Genomic DNA, 16,798 nt, shown 5'->3' with positions numbered 1-16,798 from the left:
AAATAGCTTTGGCCTGATCCTCAATCCCAAAGAAATTGTGCTTGGATATGTTGTTCTTGGGTGGTCACTGGTAAGTGCATCATTAGAAAACCAAGATAATTATTTTAAAATCCTTGAACGATTACAACTATGACTGAGGTCACAGTGTTTTCTCACCTCAAGCAGGTGTGGAACATCAGGCTGCTCTTCACTCACCTGTCCAATATCCCCCTTCAGCCAAAAGTCTTTCAAGGTGACTCAGAATTTGTGTGTCTTTTCACAGGGCAAAGATGGTGGTGACAGGTTTTAATTAACTTCAGCAATTTTAAATATGTGTGAAATCCACTTTGGTTAAATAAGCATCCTCTAGTCAGGGGAGACATGGAGGTGGTGCTCATGGTGACTCACAGCAGCAGTCTGAGATACCTGTTTTAGAAAAGGGTGAATCATCTGCTGGTGGTGCATCTGGAACTTCTATACACAGATACTTGGATTAGTTTTTGAATGCCTGTCTTTTAGATCATGAGTTTGGTGCAATGAGTTCCACACCAGGATATTAATGAGGAGAGTCCTCAACTGTAAGCATGGGCTCTGAGTGCTCAGAGTGAGAAATGTCATCTGAGACATCTTGGTGGCTTTGGCCTATGACCAAGCTTCCTTGTTTGAAGCTAAGGAGTTTTAAAATGCCCCAAGAATTACTGAATATTTGAAATGCACTTGATATATAAGCATACTTTTGTTTTTCCTCCTGGGAGTGATTAACTTCTGGAAATTGTTTCCGATTTCCACAGCATCAACAGGTTCACCAATGCTTTAGGGAGACTCACAGCAAACAAGGTCCATAACCAGATGGTAAGAGCAAAGATGTGCCCCCTGACACACATACAAAAGGTTCATGGACACGGGTCTGAGTGGAGCAGACCTGGACAGCCTCAAACAGCTCGCAGGCTCTCCCAAACAGCCTTTCTGGCTGCTGCTGATGGAAAATATGACATGTCAGGCATGTACAGCGGGATCAGGAGCAGTTGCCAGTAGTTACCCTGCTCTAAATTCTGCTTTCATGACAGCCCCTGTTACAGCATGGGGACACAGAGGGCTGGAATCACTGTGGGATCCCATGATCCCACCCAGCTTTGGAGGCACCACTCCCATTCCTCCATGTCATTCCTTCCAGATCATCCAGTTTTCTTCCCCAAGCTTTGTTTGAGCTCTCCAAGCCTCTAAGAAGGCCAACCATCAAATTATCAAGATGTTTGATGGCACACAATAAATACTGCATCCTTGGGAAAGGCTCATAACTGAGTTTGCCACTCCTGACTAACAAAGCCATCTCAGACTCATAAATAAGTTCTTTGGACTAATGACCACGTAACATACTGGGATTGATGCTGTGGAAGATACTGCAGACATGAGAATTTTCAGGAAATAAGTCTCTAGAACTGCTAGTAACAATGCAGTAGCTTTGTTTTAATATTTGTGTGGGATTTATTTTCTGTGTTTATGAGATTTTTCTTTGTCTCTAGCCTCTCCAATGCCAGCTAAGCTGAGTCATATGCTGGCAGAGCATAAGAGGTTATAGAAGAGAAGCATCAAAAAGGGAAATTTTTGCCAAGGGAAATTTTCACAACTAGCTTTAATTTGGATTCAGAAAAGTGAAAAATTGAAGAAAAAATTTACAAAAACTTTTTGGATTTATCTGAAAACAGAAAAAAAGCTTCTAGCTATCTTATGTGGTTGATTGTTCATGAGGCAGTTTCAGCCTTAAGTGTTAGCCTTCCTTTGTCTTTGATTTGACTCCTGTTCCATGTAATAGTATATAAGATCACCACCTTTGCACACAAATACAGCTGAAGATACTTTTCCAAGCAACATCTAGAAGCACTTCATTTTGGAAATACCCAAACCAGGAAATTTCAAAATGTCCAGAATGTCTTTTTTTCTCCTTCTGGTTTCAAGCAGTGTTTCAGTTATGATGACCACATTTTCTGCTGGCAGGTGGCTCTCACAGTGGAATTTATCCAGTCAGAAGGATGATGCAGTTTTATATGGGCTGGGCCAGCCTCTAGTCTGAATCACTACTAGTGGATTTGTTTGGTTCCCACTCTGCTGCTGACTTCCTATGTGATGATGTGCAGGTCTCTTAATCCTCCAGGAAATGGGAAAATTCTGCTTTCCTCCTTCTTGGGTTTTCTGCTGTCGTCTGTGGACAAAAGTCTTCATGTTCCACATCCAGCGCAGGGAAGCCAGGGCATGGTTAGGGATGTTTTAAGACAAAGAGCTGTCATATAAACCTTCCATCTTACCTGCTTTACTTAGAGTTCAGCCATTCCTGTTTCTCTGAAGTTCCCAAGACAGGTCTTCAGGCCTTTGAGGAAAACCAGAGCACAGTATCCCATCCTTTGCTACTACAGAAACCCTTGCCATAACAAAACTCCTGTGCAATGAAAGACACTGAAACAGTGAATCTAAGCCACCTTATGAGTTGCATGCAGAGTTGTTTTTTTTTTCCTCAAGACTCAAATAAATTCCAATTGGACATATATAATGCTTTTGAATGATTGATGGGTTGAGGCACAGCTCTCCTAGCTTGTTCTCTGCCTTTATCCTTATCTGGATGCCTTGAGCTAACAGAACGGCACAGACTGATAATAAATGCTTCTGCCATGAGAACTGGACACATCTAATTTCTTAACAGCATTCTTACTGTCAGCTCCTTCTTCTATGTGAGCAGGTACAGGACATTCTGCAAGGATCACTAATTGCCTGACACATCTTTGTCAGTACCCCTTTAGCTGAGTTTTCCCTGCCCTGGTGAGTTACTTTCATTCAGCTGCAGTATGGGCTGTGCTGTCATAGATTTCTGTTTGGCTGGAGAAACACTTCTGCGTATCCTGCCCAGTGCTGCTCTGCCACGCAGCAGTAGAGCCACTAAGCTAGGGCACAGGAGAGCACTAAGCTCAGCCTCTTTGCCCTTTAGTTGCACCCTAAAGATACACCTCCTTCCCATGTGGCCAGCACATACAGACATTTCCAACCCAAATGTTTGCCTGGGCACTGTGTATGGTGTCGGAGCCAATGGCCTCCAGCCTCTTCTTGCCCCCAAGAGACAGGGCAGAGAACTTTCCTGGCCTCATGACATCAGCTCTAGCACGAGGCTGGTACCACACACATTCTTATAAGTGTGCTTGCTCTTCACTGTCAATATTTAAATGCATAAGAGTGCTCCAGGCATATAAAATAGTAAATATTTATAAGATCACTCTGTGATCAGGTATTGGATCTTTAACACAAACTCCACTTCAGAACACATTAGCTTATTAAATGCACTCAATTCCTTCCTGTGAGAAGACTACTGCAGAGAAAGCACTGATTCCTGGTCATGAGGAGGCCACAGTGCAGCAGTGAAAGAGAACAGTGCCCACTTAGAAAGTGAGTTAGCTTAAAGATAATTACCCTTGTCCTCAGTGTAAAGTACTGAGACACTGTAGACTAGCTGGCATAAATAAAAGCTCAGTAAAAGCTCAGATTTATAACCACTGAAAATTTGCCTCCTTCACGATGTATTTGCAAATAGCTTTTCTGTGGCTTAGAGGACAGGGTTAGGCAGCTCTTCCTGTTGGAGGAGATAGGGACACTGCTCCAAAAATGTTCTTACTGCAAGATAGCCATTACAAGAGTACCATTGCAGAGAAACCAGCAGCAGAGACTGAGAAATAACCTGGCTGCCAAAGAGCTGTTTGACTGTTATAATCTGAGTTTTTCCCCATATCAAAGAAAATAGGACCTTATACTACCTGTTTGGGAAAAACATGTTAAAGAGAGTGTGGCACGCATAACTTCATAGTGGCACCTGCAGATCCAGCTAGGACAGACAGTGCTAGCACAGGACAGCTTCTGTGATGAAACAAACCATTAAATGGTTTGTGAAAGGCCCATGCTACTGTTTGCCACAGAGAATTGGTAGCTGTGGGGTGCATGTTCCTCCCCCAGAAATATACTATAGGAAACTCAGTCAAATTCAACCCTGTGGAGGGACTTGACAGGAACCACGTGCATGTCTGTAAGGGCAAGATCTGTTCAAAAGGAGAAGGTCCCACATAAGAGCCGTAAGTGCTTTCTGCTCCATCATCCACATGTTGACTTCCCTTCATGCTTCAATGCATGGCTGGGGACCATGAACTGGCAGACCCAACTCTGCTACTTAGTCACTCTGCAAACATGGGCATTGCTCTAGTCTGCTGTTTTACTAAAGCATCTCCACATGCCTTGTGGCTTTCACAGATGTCCGGAGAATCTGTGCAAACTCATCACTTCTAAAGCAGAAAAGTAACAAGTGTTGGAAGTCACACTGCTGCAAATAAACGAGACCCCTGACAATTTATCTTAATAAGCTTCTCTTTTAATCTGCCTCCAGGTAATCTACATTCCCATCTCTCCAGGGCTCTGAAGTTTGTACCTCCAATTAAGCAACAGCCAGATTTTTCCATCTATAAAAAGAATGTGAAGTTGTTTGACTACCTATTGCAACAAAATTAATTTTACTGTGCCAGACCAAAGGTATCTTCTGACTAAGCACAGGCAGCAGCAGATGCTTTGAAGATGCTATAGAAGAACAGCCAGATTATATCTGAACTTCTATTTTTAATAACTACCAATAACCTCACCTTCTGTGAAGCCCTTCTTCCATGTAAGTACTGAAAATTTTGAGCAGATCACACAATTTTGCAGCTCCTCCCCAGAGAGAGTTTATCACCCAAGAGGCAAAATCCCCATCTATAAATACAGGCACAGAGCTGCCTTGCAAGAGGCAGCCCAGAACATTCATGTCAAAGCTGAGAATCAAATGCAGTCTCTTGCCACTAGATTATATTTTCAAAACTATCTGTCCAAAACACGGCAATAGTGATTAAACTAAAGAAACAAAAGCTTTGACAGGTGAAATTTTCTTCCAGATTTTCTGGTGCTGTTTCAGCCTGATCACTGAAATCCTTCATGCACAACTGACCTCCAAGTGTGCATGAATACAGTGCTAGCTCATGCCCAGCCATTGAAGCAAAACTTCCTGCTTGATGAGCTTATTGCCTCCAGTAACTCCTTCAGTACCAGCACACTGATATAAGCAACTTTACGATTTATTAAGACATGCAACAGAGTTTTCCCAGTGTTTCCCTCCCCCACCATTGTCATCACTGGTGAGGTTCTGGCTTTGAGAGCTTTCTGGGTGCTGGCAGCTGGAGCTGGCAAGCTGTGGTCAGCAAACATTTGCAATCAGCAGCTGAATTCCCACTGTCACCTGCCTGCATGGGCAGATAATGAAATGTTTGCTTTTGTGCCCAGCACCTCATTTTGAGGGCAAAAGAAGGTCCCTCAGGCTGTGGGACCTCCTGGGCCTACACTTTGCCTACAGCAGTTGGATTTGTTTAGTGCTCAAGTGAAAGAAGACAAATAGTGTGTGATTGAAGAACAGGGAAATGAGCTGGCTCAGCTATGCTTTAATGATATTAGTAATGAAAGTTTATTCATTCAGTGTTCTCAATTCTTGCTTTCCTTTTTCCTCTAATCTCTTTCATCTGTGTGAAATGGGCGATATCAGTCCTGCTGAGACAGTCCTGAAAACTTTGCTTAGCTTTGTTACTTCCACTTCTGCCTCAAACTTTAAGGAAAGCCATTGGGGTGTAAGCACCTGTAGAGCTAGAGGAACTAATTTCTAATCCTCTCTACCAGTGCCAAAACATTGTCAAATCCTCACACTTCTAGCAGAAACCTCCCAGCTTGAGAATGCAACATGCCTTCACTTCTCCCCATGCACCAGCAAGTGTGGCAGCTGATGGCATGACTCCAGTGCCCTCTAAAGCTTCCCCACTGCTGCTGCCAGCAACCTAAACAGATGTCACCTCTTGTGACATCTAGAAAGCCTTAAGGTATCAAGTGAGAGTTCTCCAAGGCTATATTGCCAGAAATGCCAGAGGGGAGCCAGCAAGAGCACTAAGATTAAATCCCATCACTTTAGAACCTAAATTAATTACAGAGTAAGGGAATCTGTATGAGATAATTTATACACCTACTCAAGTTAAACTCCAGTTACCTCCATTCCTTCCTGTCAGAAAAGTGTCTCTGGTCTGGCTCTGTATGCAAGAAGGTGAGCATATCACCTTCTCCATCAATAGGGCAGAAATTTCTCACTCTCCTTTACCCCTGTAAAAGTCTAATGAGAATTTTTAAAACGTGTTTTTTTCCCTCTGATACATAAAACATGAACTGGAGCTTATTCCACTCTGCCACCAATCAGATGTGCAAGCTCTTCCACATCTTCCTGTTCCTTCTTCACTACTAAGCCCCACTGCTCCTAGCCCTATGCAACAAACCCCTGCTGCAGCCTGTGGTCCTGCTGCACCCATTAAAGGAATAACTGGTCACACTAACACAAGTGCCAGATTTTCTGTTTGATGACAAGCACCAGGGAGTTGCCAAATCTTTGGCTGAGCATGGAAACCTGAGAACAGTGACCCTCAGATAAGAGTGGTGCCAGGCAAATGGCTGTTTGATGAACACCACACTCTCTGACATGTGAGGAACAAGGGGTTACTTCAGTGAAGTGTCCTGAGCAGGCACTGCCAGCACACCAACCTTCACTAAGGATGACATCACCCAACCAAGATAGCAGGTCAGTGACAGACCTCATCCAAGGATGGCCTCAGTCTCCAGCACCTCTGATGTCACTTCCTGGAGCTCTGCCCCTCTACCCCAGTATCTGAGAGGTCATCAGCTGAGAAATACTCCTGGCTTGCTCAAAGACATCCCACAGCAGACCTGCTCTGGCATAGGGAAGAGCCTACCCATGAACTATTAAGATGTTCAAAGACCTAAAAAGGGAACCTGTATTAGGAAATTTATACACCTACTCAAGTTAAACTCCAGTTACATCCATTCCTTCCCCTCAGAGAAGTGTCTCTGGTCTGGCTCCATAGCTTTCCTGTGCTTCTGGAAGAGGGAATAAAGGCACTTAAAATAGCAGCTCTGTCCCCAGAAGTGATTAATAAACTTCTAGACCCTGATGATATCCCAACAATAAGTAGAGAAAGGCCACATGGGAGGTCAGACTGCCATATCATCAGAAGAGAGACTTTCACAAGCCTTCATGGCATGTAAGGCTAGGGACAAGGGCACTGTTTTCTACAGCAGGAGACCCTGAGCTCTCAGAAACATTTATAGGCTCTGGGGACTCAGGGTTGCTTCAGGCTCCCAGTATCAGAGTGGTAAAGTTTCCTTTACACTATCCAGAGCATACCTAGTTACTTACAGAAAAGAGATAGAAACAAGGGAAAATTCAAAAAGCTAGGTCTCTACTCAACCAAGTATGTTTCCCTCCCCGAGAGCAGACCATGCATTGCTTTGCTCCCCTTCCCCTCCACAGTTATAATAAGTAGTATGCAAATTCATCATTTCCCCTTTTTTTCTAGCAGCTGCTTTACCAGCCTTAAACAATGGCCCAAACCGCAGAGCTTCTGAGGCTTAATGTCCAAACTGCATTACAGTTTTGCTGCAAGCCACCCTTTCTGTAGTTTCTAGTACATATATATCATCGATACTCACATCTCCAAGTCTTCCAGATGATCTACCCCCATAGTCTCCTTTTATAGGAAAGTCCAACTGCTCAGCTGCCCTTCATTCCCTAGAAATCCCCCCACCTGAAAGGAGGGACAAGGCATAGCAGAGGTTCAGTGGAGGTCAGTCTACCTTTTTTCAGCATAGTAGTTTCCACCTTGTGCTACTTTCAGCACAAACTCTAAAATGCACAGGCTGAGCCTCTAGGCATGAAATAAATTTATTAACATATTTGACTGACCATGAGAGAATGATCCACCATCTTAGCCCTGCATAAAGGACACCCAGCTCAAGGCTTTTATGTATATACCGGTGATTTTGGAAATCCTACCAAAGACAGTGTGAAGCAGAGTTTTCATAGGGGAGGGGTTCTTTATTTTTCAGAAACCAGACATTTTTATGACTGGTTTGTTTTGTTTTGTTTGTTTTTTGTTTTTTGTTTTTTTTTTTTAAGATGTTTTCTGAGTTTTGCCCTTGGAAACTTGGTAGTAATTTCTAGTTCCTCAGGAATTCTGGCTTTTATTCTGTCAAGATAGCCCAGCAAAGTGGGAGGAAAATCAGTTCCAAATTAGCATTTAGCTGATGCTACAAACAACATATTTGGGGCCACCTTCTCCCTGTTATTGTAGGGCTTAGCACATTTTGGATGTGTGTGCTTTGACACACCTCAGAGGAAGCCCCAGCTGTGTCTGCTGGTGGTCCAAGCCAGAAAAGTCACACAGCTCTCAATGAGAGGTATCACCTCTAGGGCACACTGGGGGTAAGGTCACAAGAGGACAGGGCACTGGACACTGTTCCCATTTGTTGTGACATTGAGGACAGAAATCTCAGAGGACTGAGTGATTTTTTGGAGTTCCTACAACCTCCCTTGAGGCACATAAGGCACTTGCTCCTTTGGTGTTTGGCAAGATGGTGAACATAGTAGGATGCTGCTGAATTCTCCTCTACTATGTCATTAATGCAGTTGTTTTGGGAGAGAAGGGGAAAGAGACCCCTAGTTTAGTGGAAATGCTGACAGAGTCCTGATATCCAGATGATAGGAGAGGAAAACCTATTAGTGGGATCAGCTTAGCAAGCAAGATGCCATTTGATTTCTGGCAGTAGGGTCAGAAATGACTGCAAACTGTTTTGCCTTTGGCCAGACATTTGAGAGATTGCCACATTATTTATCTAATAAAGGAGTGAAGAAATCTCAGCTGGATAAAAATAGCAAGGCTTGGATTAGAAAGTGGCTAGTTAATGAGGAACAGAGGTTCACTGTTGCTTTGGTATGCCTAGTGTTGCCAGGAGGATCCTGCACAGTGTGAATATGTGTCTATTGAGTTGGGGAGGAGACACATAAGACACCAAACTGGCCTAAAGAAGCACTACCAGGTCTTTTGAATGACAGAATGATATCTTGGTTAAGAGAGGTAGTAGTACACCAATGAAATAAACTGTTAGAGGCAGCACACAGATGTGCTCCTTGCAGCCCAGCAAAGCTGGAAGATTTACTCTTGGAGGTGAGGTACACTGTGGATCTGCACACTGGCTCTTCGGCCACACAAGATGGGAAGTTCACTCTCGAGGTGATGGTGAAACAGTATTAATGGTCCTCACACTACTTATGCTCAAAACCTCCCCATTGAAATGTCCTTTGAGAGATGTTTTTAGTCAAAAGGGAGTTTTCCTTAAGAACTGATGCTTCCTATTTCCCGTGGTGTTTTTAGCATGTTCTTAAAATGGAAAAGGGACTGGAGGGATGAAAGGTCCAGTCTCCTCAAACCTGTGTTCTTGCTCCCTCTTCAGATGGGTAGAGTGTTCCCTCATAACGGAGGTACAAATTCCCTCTCTGGTGCCAGTATAGTACTCAGCCCTCTAAGGAGTTGCTCCCTGCAGAGAGCCACAACTGCTACAAAATTGCCCTTTGGGATCCAAGACTTGGAGTTAATTTCTTTTCCCTACTCCGAAGAAAGCTTCTAGCCGGCAATGGAAATGGCACATACTTTGTGTCTGAGGTGCAGCGCTGCCACTTGGAGGGCACTAACCTCCACTCGGACTGCAAAAGTTACATCTTCAGTCATTTCAAAGACATAAAATGGCTTTACATACACAATTTCCTCTGTCACTTTTTATCATGTGTCTGATCTGGAGTCATTATGGCCAAAAGATTGTTCAGATAAATTGTTTCAAATATAGACTTGGATGCTTCTATTAAGATAATGGGTGAAGGCTTCCATCAAGATCAAGGTCTCCATTGTTCTGCGTGCTGTACAGTTTCATTACTACATTCTGTATCTGCACGCTATGAGACACCCACTGTCTCCAAAAGCTTACAGTCTAAACAGACATTTGAATGGGGAGAGAGACTGAAGCATGTGAAAGAAGAATAATTTATCCATGATCAAAGGCTGAGCTGGAATTAGAAGAGCCTATGTCCTGGGTGGGATCTGTTATCTTCTCTTAGCATAACCACCTACCAATGACAGACACCATCTGTAATAAAAAATAATAAAAAGAAACAAGACACGTGTAATTTCTTAGGACAATTTGTTCTTCCCCTGGTTACAATCCATGGGCAGGTAGGGGATGTTGCAGCAGCTACACGCAAGGCTTCAGATGTAGCAAAACCAGGCAGACCGTGGTTGTAAGAATGACTCCTGACATATGCAATCATCTTCCAGAACACTCAGTGGTGCTAATAAAAAAATCCATTTGCAGAGTGCACAGAGAGCGTTATTAGCCGGAGTAAGAGCTGAGGCAGCATCGCCACCCTGGAGTCGGACAGGGAACTGCAGGCCCAATGTGTCTGAATCACAGACTCCCTTCGGGCACCCAGATGGCATGAAGTCTGAATTATGTTGCCATATCTCTCAAAACTGAGGAGAGGGAAGGTTTGACTCTGTGTCCAAAAAGGTACTTCAATCTGACAACACAAAGTCTGGGAGTTAGCTTGTCTTTCACAGTGGCAATGGGTAAGGATAAAGCTATGTAAAGTACACTATTCCAAAAAATACCACTCTGTGATGGATCAATATGAACATTTGTATAAAGAAACTATATAAATAGTGTTTTCTAATGTGGTGGTTGAGGGGTTTTGCCGCTTTCTCTCATGGCAAGGAATACTTTTTCCTCCACAAAGTAGGGCTCATTCCTACTTTGCATATGTTAATGTGAAACCAGTGCAAACTTTGATGTTGACTTTCATTCTGACACCAGATACAGGTCCCCATATAAATGCCAGTGTTTGTAAAGAGCTGATTTTATACAGGATCTTCTTGTACTGCTGAGGCAGTGCCATCCCAGTGTACTGGGGTCTCAGCTCATAGCAATCTCTGTCCAGAAGCCAGGATGTTCTTGCATCTTCTGCTATAAGGTACCCTCCTTCTGAGCATTTATTGTATGGGCACCCTCAGCTCCCTCCTCTCACTATTAACAGGCTATATCCTGGTTTGTTTTCAGCTCAGATGCACATATGAGACACCATTTGGCTGCTTAAGCCTGGGCAAGTCACTATCTATGTCATGCCTCAGTTACCAGCCTCTAGTCAACAGCTGACACTCCATAAATATACTGAGGGGTTTCAGTAGCCCATGTCCTGGGATGCTGCAGTGATGGAGGTGAGATAAGAACAATTTTGTAAAAGATTTATACAAAGTAGGCTTGACTGCTGTCAGTTGTGACAAATGAATATAACAAGCCAAAAGTTTGTCACCATGTATTGACTCCCCTCAGCAGCACCTGACAGCGCAAAGCCCTCTTTTCTACCTGTGATTCAAAACAGTGGCACTCAAAAAACCCTAATTATTTCTAGCCACAATTCTTTTTCCCTCACTCTCCATATTTCTGGTTTTTAGGACTCAGCAAAAATCTTGATTAGGACACAGACCATGCTCTTAACTTGTAACTGAAATACTGGTTCATTTTAGGTGATGTTTCATTTAGGGAAAAGAAACATTTCCTTCAGAGAGTGTTGTGCTTCAACAAAGCACCTCTTTGTGGTGGCCCACATCAGTGGTGAAACCTTGACCAGGCTGGCAGTATGAAAGCCAAGGGGCTTGTTCCAAACAGGCAAGCAAAAGGAATGCTTTATTATTTATGCTTCTTTCTTGGGACACTTATAAAATGGGTCAGGGTTTTCCAACAACAGTCTGTCTGTAACATTTTTCCAACAACCGTCATTAAAATGCTTTGTGTTTAAGATTGTGACAGAAAGCCTGATAGTGGCTCTGTCAGCAATTACATTTGCAAAGGATTGGTGATAGATTTTGTGGTGCCAGTTTATCCTGACCATTTTGGACCTGTTTCTTCATCTTGGCTCCCTGATTCAGCCTCCAAACTCATCATCATCATCACCATTTATTAGGACTGGCTGACTATTCTGACAAAAGAAATAGCCCTAGTCAGTGCAGATGACACCGGGGAACGCTGGAGCTGGAGCCAGATCCTGCACCCTGGGTTTTATGGGGAGATGATTCAGCTTTCCTTACAGCTCACTGGGAGCCACCACACCCCATGGGCTGATCTGATGTTCACCACTAAAATGCAGCCACTCCCAATGTGAAGAGTAGTAACGTGTATTACACGCAAGGCCAAGTGGAGTTCTCAGCTAAGAACAGAGTAAAAAGGATTCAGTATTTTAATGTACAAACATGGAACGTGTGAGATCTCTCAGGCAAACAGCCTGGACTCACACTCAGCAAGTTTTGCTCAACACAGAAAGGCCCTATTTGCCTGCTCAGTGTCACTACCCCCATAATTTCTGGCAAGTCTTTTGACATTGGGTGTTCATTGGAAAGTCCGATTGCCTGGAGCCCAACTTGCCTTTTTTACAAGAGAACAGCATGTTCCCAGCTCTGCCATTTCCAGAAGAAACAAGCCCCAAGAGTACATTAAAGACTTGGACACAAATAGCTTGCACTGTGTATTATTTTCAAGCTGGTCTCATGATTTTACCGGTCTGACTCATTCCAGATAAATGCAGAAGGTTAGTCATGATAGTCAGCTGTATGCAAAGAGGAAGGACCTTACTGGACTTACCCCAGTGCAGTTTTCATTGCTGTTGAAGGGCAAAGAGCTGAGCCAGATTTGCTGGTCTCTGACCTTGGGGTTTGTTCCAGGACCTGTTAAAAGGCACATCAGTGAAGTGTGGACACAGATCTGTGCATACTGCTGACAGCCTTACATCCACCTTCCTGCTGAGAGTTGGAGAGCATCTGCTCATCCCTGAGCTAAGGCCAGGTGTTGGGAGGAGCCTCATCGGCCACTGCAGTGGCTGGCTGTGGAGAGCACACAGGTGGCAGCTGCACCGTGGCACTGACCTCCAGCTCTGGGCACAGCCACCAACAGCTCCACACCACTGCTGTGACACAGCCAGTCAGAATCAATCTTTGGACTTTACCTACTCTGAGGCCTCAAGGTCCTCTGTCTGGAGAAACAGGAAGGAGGAAAGGAGAATTTTTAAGCTTGGATCTTGTGCAGAGCCTGTTGTCTGTGCTGGACATGGCCATGCCTAGAAGAGCAGCATTTCCCTGCACCCCTGCAATCCAGGGATGCTCTTCCACAGGAGTGCTGAGCCGCAGCCCAGCACAGGCCAGGCTGGGAGCACCATCTGCCGGCTTTGACAGAGCAGGCTGCCTCGTCAGAGGGACAAATTACAGGGTAACCCAGAGCTGCACAGTCATTAGACTGCATAGAAAATCAGAGATGAAAAAATCACAGGGTTGGAAATATCCCTCAGCTAAACCTCCTCCTGTCAGCCTCACAAAAGGGCCTCCAAACCAGTCTTTCTGCACTAGAGCCAAACAAACTGACTTGGGTGAAGGAGATCCAGTTGTAAGTTAGCTGGTGTTATTTAGGGCTCTTGCAGAGCTTGCAAACAATTTCAGCTAAAGAAGTTTGAAGCATGTCACTGAGCAGTCTGTTTAATGCTTCATTATTACAGTTTGAAATGTAGTTTTGTTTACAAATATTCCCAATATTATTGAAGGGAGCACTGAGAGCCTGAAAAGGAAAGAAAATATATGTCTCTGGTGCAACAGTGGACCTGTTTAAGCTGGCCCCAAGTAGATTTTTGTGGGTTCCTCAGGTCTACTTCCTCAGGTCAAGTCACTTCCTATGATCTATGATGGATGTGTCCAATCCCACAGTTCACTGCAGTGGATAAGGATCCACTGAGCTGTCCCTGCATGAACCTTAGGGAGAACCTACAAATGTGAGGATGCTCTCAGCACTGGTAAAGCACAAGCAGACCTCACAGGAGGCTGCTCTGCATGCACAGAACAGCGTGGGGGAGCAGTGCTAAGTTACAAAATCAAGCTTACAGCAAAGAGGTCGCATCACTGTTGGCGTTTTCTGGTGTGTCAATACTGTCTTTAATGGCACAATCTCAGACTGATACAGCTAAACACAATAATAAACACAGAGGCTTCTGGGCACACCAGCACCTTTCTTGCCTTTTCAGAGCCAAAATGCTGAAAAGTCCATGTTTGCTTCCATTGCATGTTAGTTGATCTCATGAAAGCTATTGCATTTCCCCAGCCTTTATTTGGTTTTGTTTCTGGAGCCACCTGACTAAAGCAGAATACTACAGGGCATGTCCAGTACAGGACTGTGAGCAGCATGTGCTCCTTCTTGGGCTACTGGTGGATGTTTTGACAGACCTTAGGCACTATTAAAGATGCATTTAGTTGGTCCAAAAGGCAAAGCTACAGTCAAAACAATTGAAATTCACTTACTGCACTGGAAGCCAGACCTTCCTGTGACTATTTCAGGCCTTTCAGGTTTGAATTCTAGTGTGTTGCCTAGATAAGATTAATTTCATTTTCTTTTGATCTCATACATTTGCATATCTTTTAACAGAAGAAATGTCAAATTATTTCTTGACCTTTTCAATGCCAATTCTATTTAAAGAAATCTGTTCTTTGAGCACTTTACATTGACACCAAGAAACTGTTGAGATATCTGTGAGCCATACATGGAATTATTACCCCCATTTCTTAACTTTTTTTTCCATATCCATCTGTTGCATTGGTACTGGGGTAGAAGGAAGCAGGAGTGTTACAGGTTTTCTTTTTCACTTTTTCTCTGACTTCTGTGATAACTTGTACAAGTTCTTTTAGGATAGTTCAGATTTTCTCTGTACTCTGGAAATTAAACTTAGACATATTATATTAAAATTTGGTGTGTTTTTGTTTTGGTGGGTTTTTTTTTTGTTGTTGTTGCTGTTTTTTGGGGTTTTTTTGGTTTTTTAATAAACTGGAAGTAATTACTGCAGATGGTGGCAGGTTCTCTATCTGCTGTTGTCCTCAAGCCCTGCCTGCCATTCTGGGAAATGAACAAATACTCAAACACACATCACAGTACTCAGTGCAAAGGTCAGAAAAGATCTGTATTGGCCAGCGGGTCAAGTGAGGTAAGGTTCCAGATCTGGCTATAAAATGTGTTTTACTTCTCTCTGCATTCATTTAGTAAATTTACAGAGCTTTTGTCAGTAACAATAACAAAATTTTAGGAACATGATAAACAATTTCCCATCTCACTTCTTTAGACAGTGCTTCTTAGAATCTTTTTAATAGCTTTTTAGAACTGTAATTAAATACTTTGAAACATGTTTGGAACAGTTTTGTTTCAGACTTTGCCTCCAGCTCCTTTGGTTTGAAAAACAGGCTTGTTTCCAGGAAAGTGAGTATTGCATTTAATTGAAATTAGATGTTGACAGAGGAGGCTGATGTTTCCAAAGCTGGTGGTGCTTTTGTGAGCTCAGAGAAAGGCCTGGGTGCTTCTTGCAACAGCAAATAAAAACAATTAATTGCATCTGTTTATTTTGGATCCACCTACTATTATTTTTTTCCTACTTTTTGTAATCTTCTTACTTAATTTGTTGTGGAGTAACAAAAACAGCTCACCCCAGTGAACCCAATGGAGCCTTTCCTTTCCAATTGGTCAAGAAATATCTGAAGAGTTGCATGATTTCAAAATGCTGTTGCTGCCGGACCTGAGAAATGTGAAAACTTCAGCTCAAGAATCTTGAAATAGGTAGTTGGAGATTTACAAAAAACAACTAAAAATTCTTCCCCTTTCTACCATCAGAAATAGATGCCAAATGCAGGATGGTGGCATCTCCTGCATCTCACCACTGCTGTTCCAGTGAGACTGAGCCCCTTGGCACACCTTCAACTCCTCTGAGGCAGCATCAGCCTCTGCAGCTGCTCTCTACACTGAGTCCAGGACAGCCTAGGGGTGGGAGCACAGCTACCTCCACTACTTGAATTAGATCATCAAAATTGTTAAACTGTGCTAAACATCTAAGCATTGAAATTTTGTTTCAATATAATTAACAATTTTAAATAGTATTCTTAAAAAATAATTTAAGAATAAATAAAGGGCTCATTTCCTTCACCTTTCCGTTTTTGGGGTTTTATTTTCTACCAGACAAATTCTCAAGCTTTTTCTCAGCATACATAACACCTTAGTTTTTAAAATGCTCAGTGCTCCAAGACCTGGGGCTTTAATGAGTGCAAATACCATCAGTCTTGCTGTAATAGGACACAGCTGGGGGCATAGCTGGCCCTGGGATAAATTGCTGCCACCTGCATTTCCTTCTCCTCTAGGTGTCCAGAAAGTGCCCAGCCACCCTTGGGGCGAGGGAGCGCCCTGGCTGGACAGGCAGCGCCCTGGGCAAAGGCAATGTTTTGCCAGCAGTGTCCTACGTGCTGTGCCTGGCCAGGGCTCCCTGACTTCAGCACAGCTGGGCTCAGTGTGAGACGGCCAAAATCCATCAGAGAGCAAATCTCTGCTGAGCAGCTTTCCTTTCCTGAGACTCTGCAACCCAGGAGGGACTTTCGTCCACCTGAAGCGTCCCCAAGCAAAGCTCAACCTGCTGCCAGCCCTGCCTGATGGCTCAGCCACACCATCTCAGTCCTCTTCAAATCCTGCCTGGGTCCAGCACTTCTGCTTGGTAGTTGTGCCCTGGATGAAATGAGTTTTACTGGTCTCAGCCCATGTTTTGGCTGATCATGTCCACAGCACAAAATTCAATTGCATAATGTGGAGAAGCTCTTCCTATGGCTTTGGGACATGCTGACACAACTGCTCATGTTGCTTTAGGGCCAGTCAGGGTATCTGTGGTGGGTGCTGTGACAGTAAGTGGGATGTCCCATGTAGCCAGCTGCCACAGGCTGGAGGCACTTCTAAGTAGCTCCAGCAGCCGCTGGCCTGGGATAAGCCCTTAGTG

General features: G+C 43.7%; 1 long non-coding RNA gene across 1 annotated transcript; it reads right to left on the bottom strand.

Annotated features, from left to right (window-relative positions):
• Nucleotides 1-1,092: 1,092 nt before the first annotated feature.
• LOC110480084 (uncharacterized) lies at nt 1,093-12,758 on the bottom strand. The gene is made up of 4 exons (XR_002467046.3): nt 12,604-12,758; nt 7,573-7,667; nt 2,283-2,413; nt 1,093-2,179 (listed from the first exon to the last, which is right to left on the bottom strand). It is a non-coding gene; the product is annotated as an uncharacterized LOC110480084 (long non-coding RNA).
• Nucleotides 12,759-16,798: the final 4,040 nt, after the last annotated feature.

The sequence above is a fragment of the Lonchura striata genome, chromosome 7, assembly GCF_046129695.1.
Source record: "Lonchura striata isolate bLonStr1 chromosome 7, bLonStr1.mat, whole genome shotgun sequence".
In the NCBI taxonomy this organism is placed as follows: Eukaryota; Metazoa; Chordata; class Aves; order Passeriformes; family Estrildidae; genus Lonchura; species Lonchura striata.
This window is presented reverse-complemented; position numbering and strand designations above follow the sequence as displayed.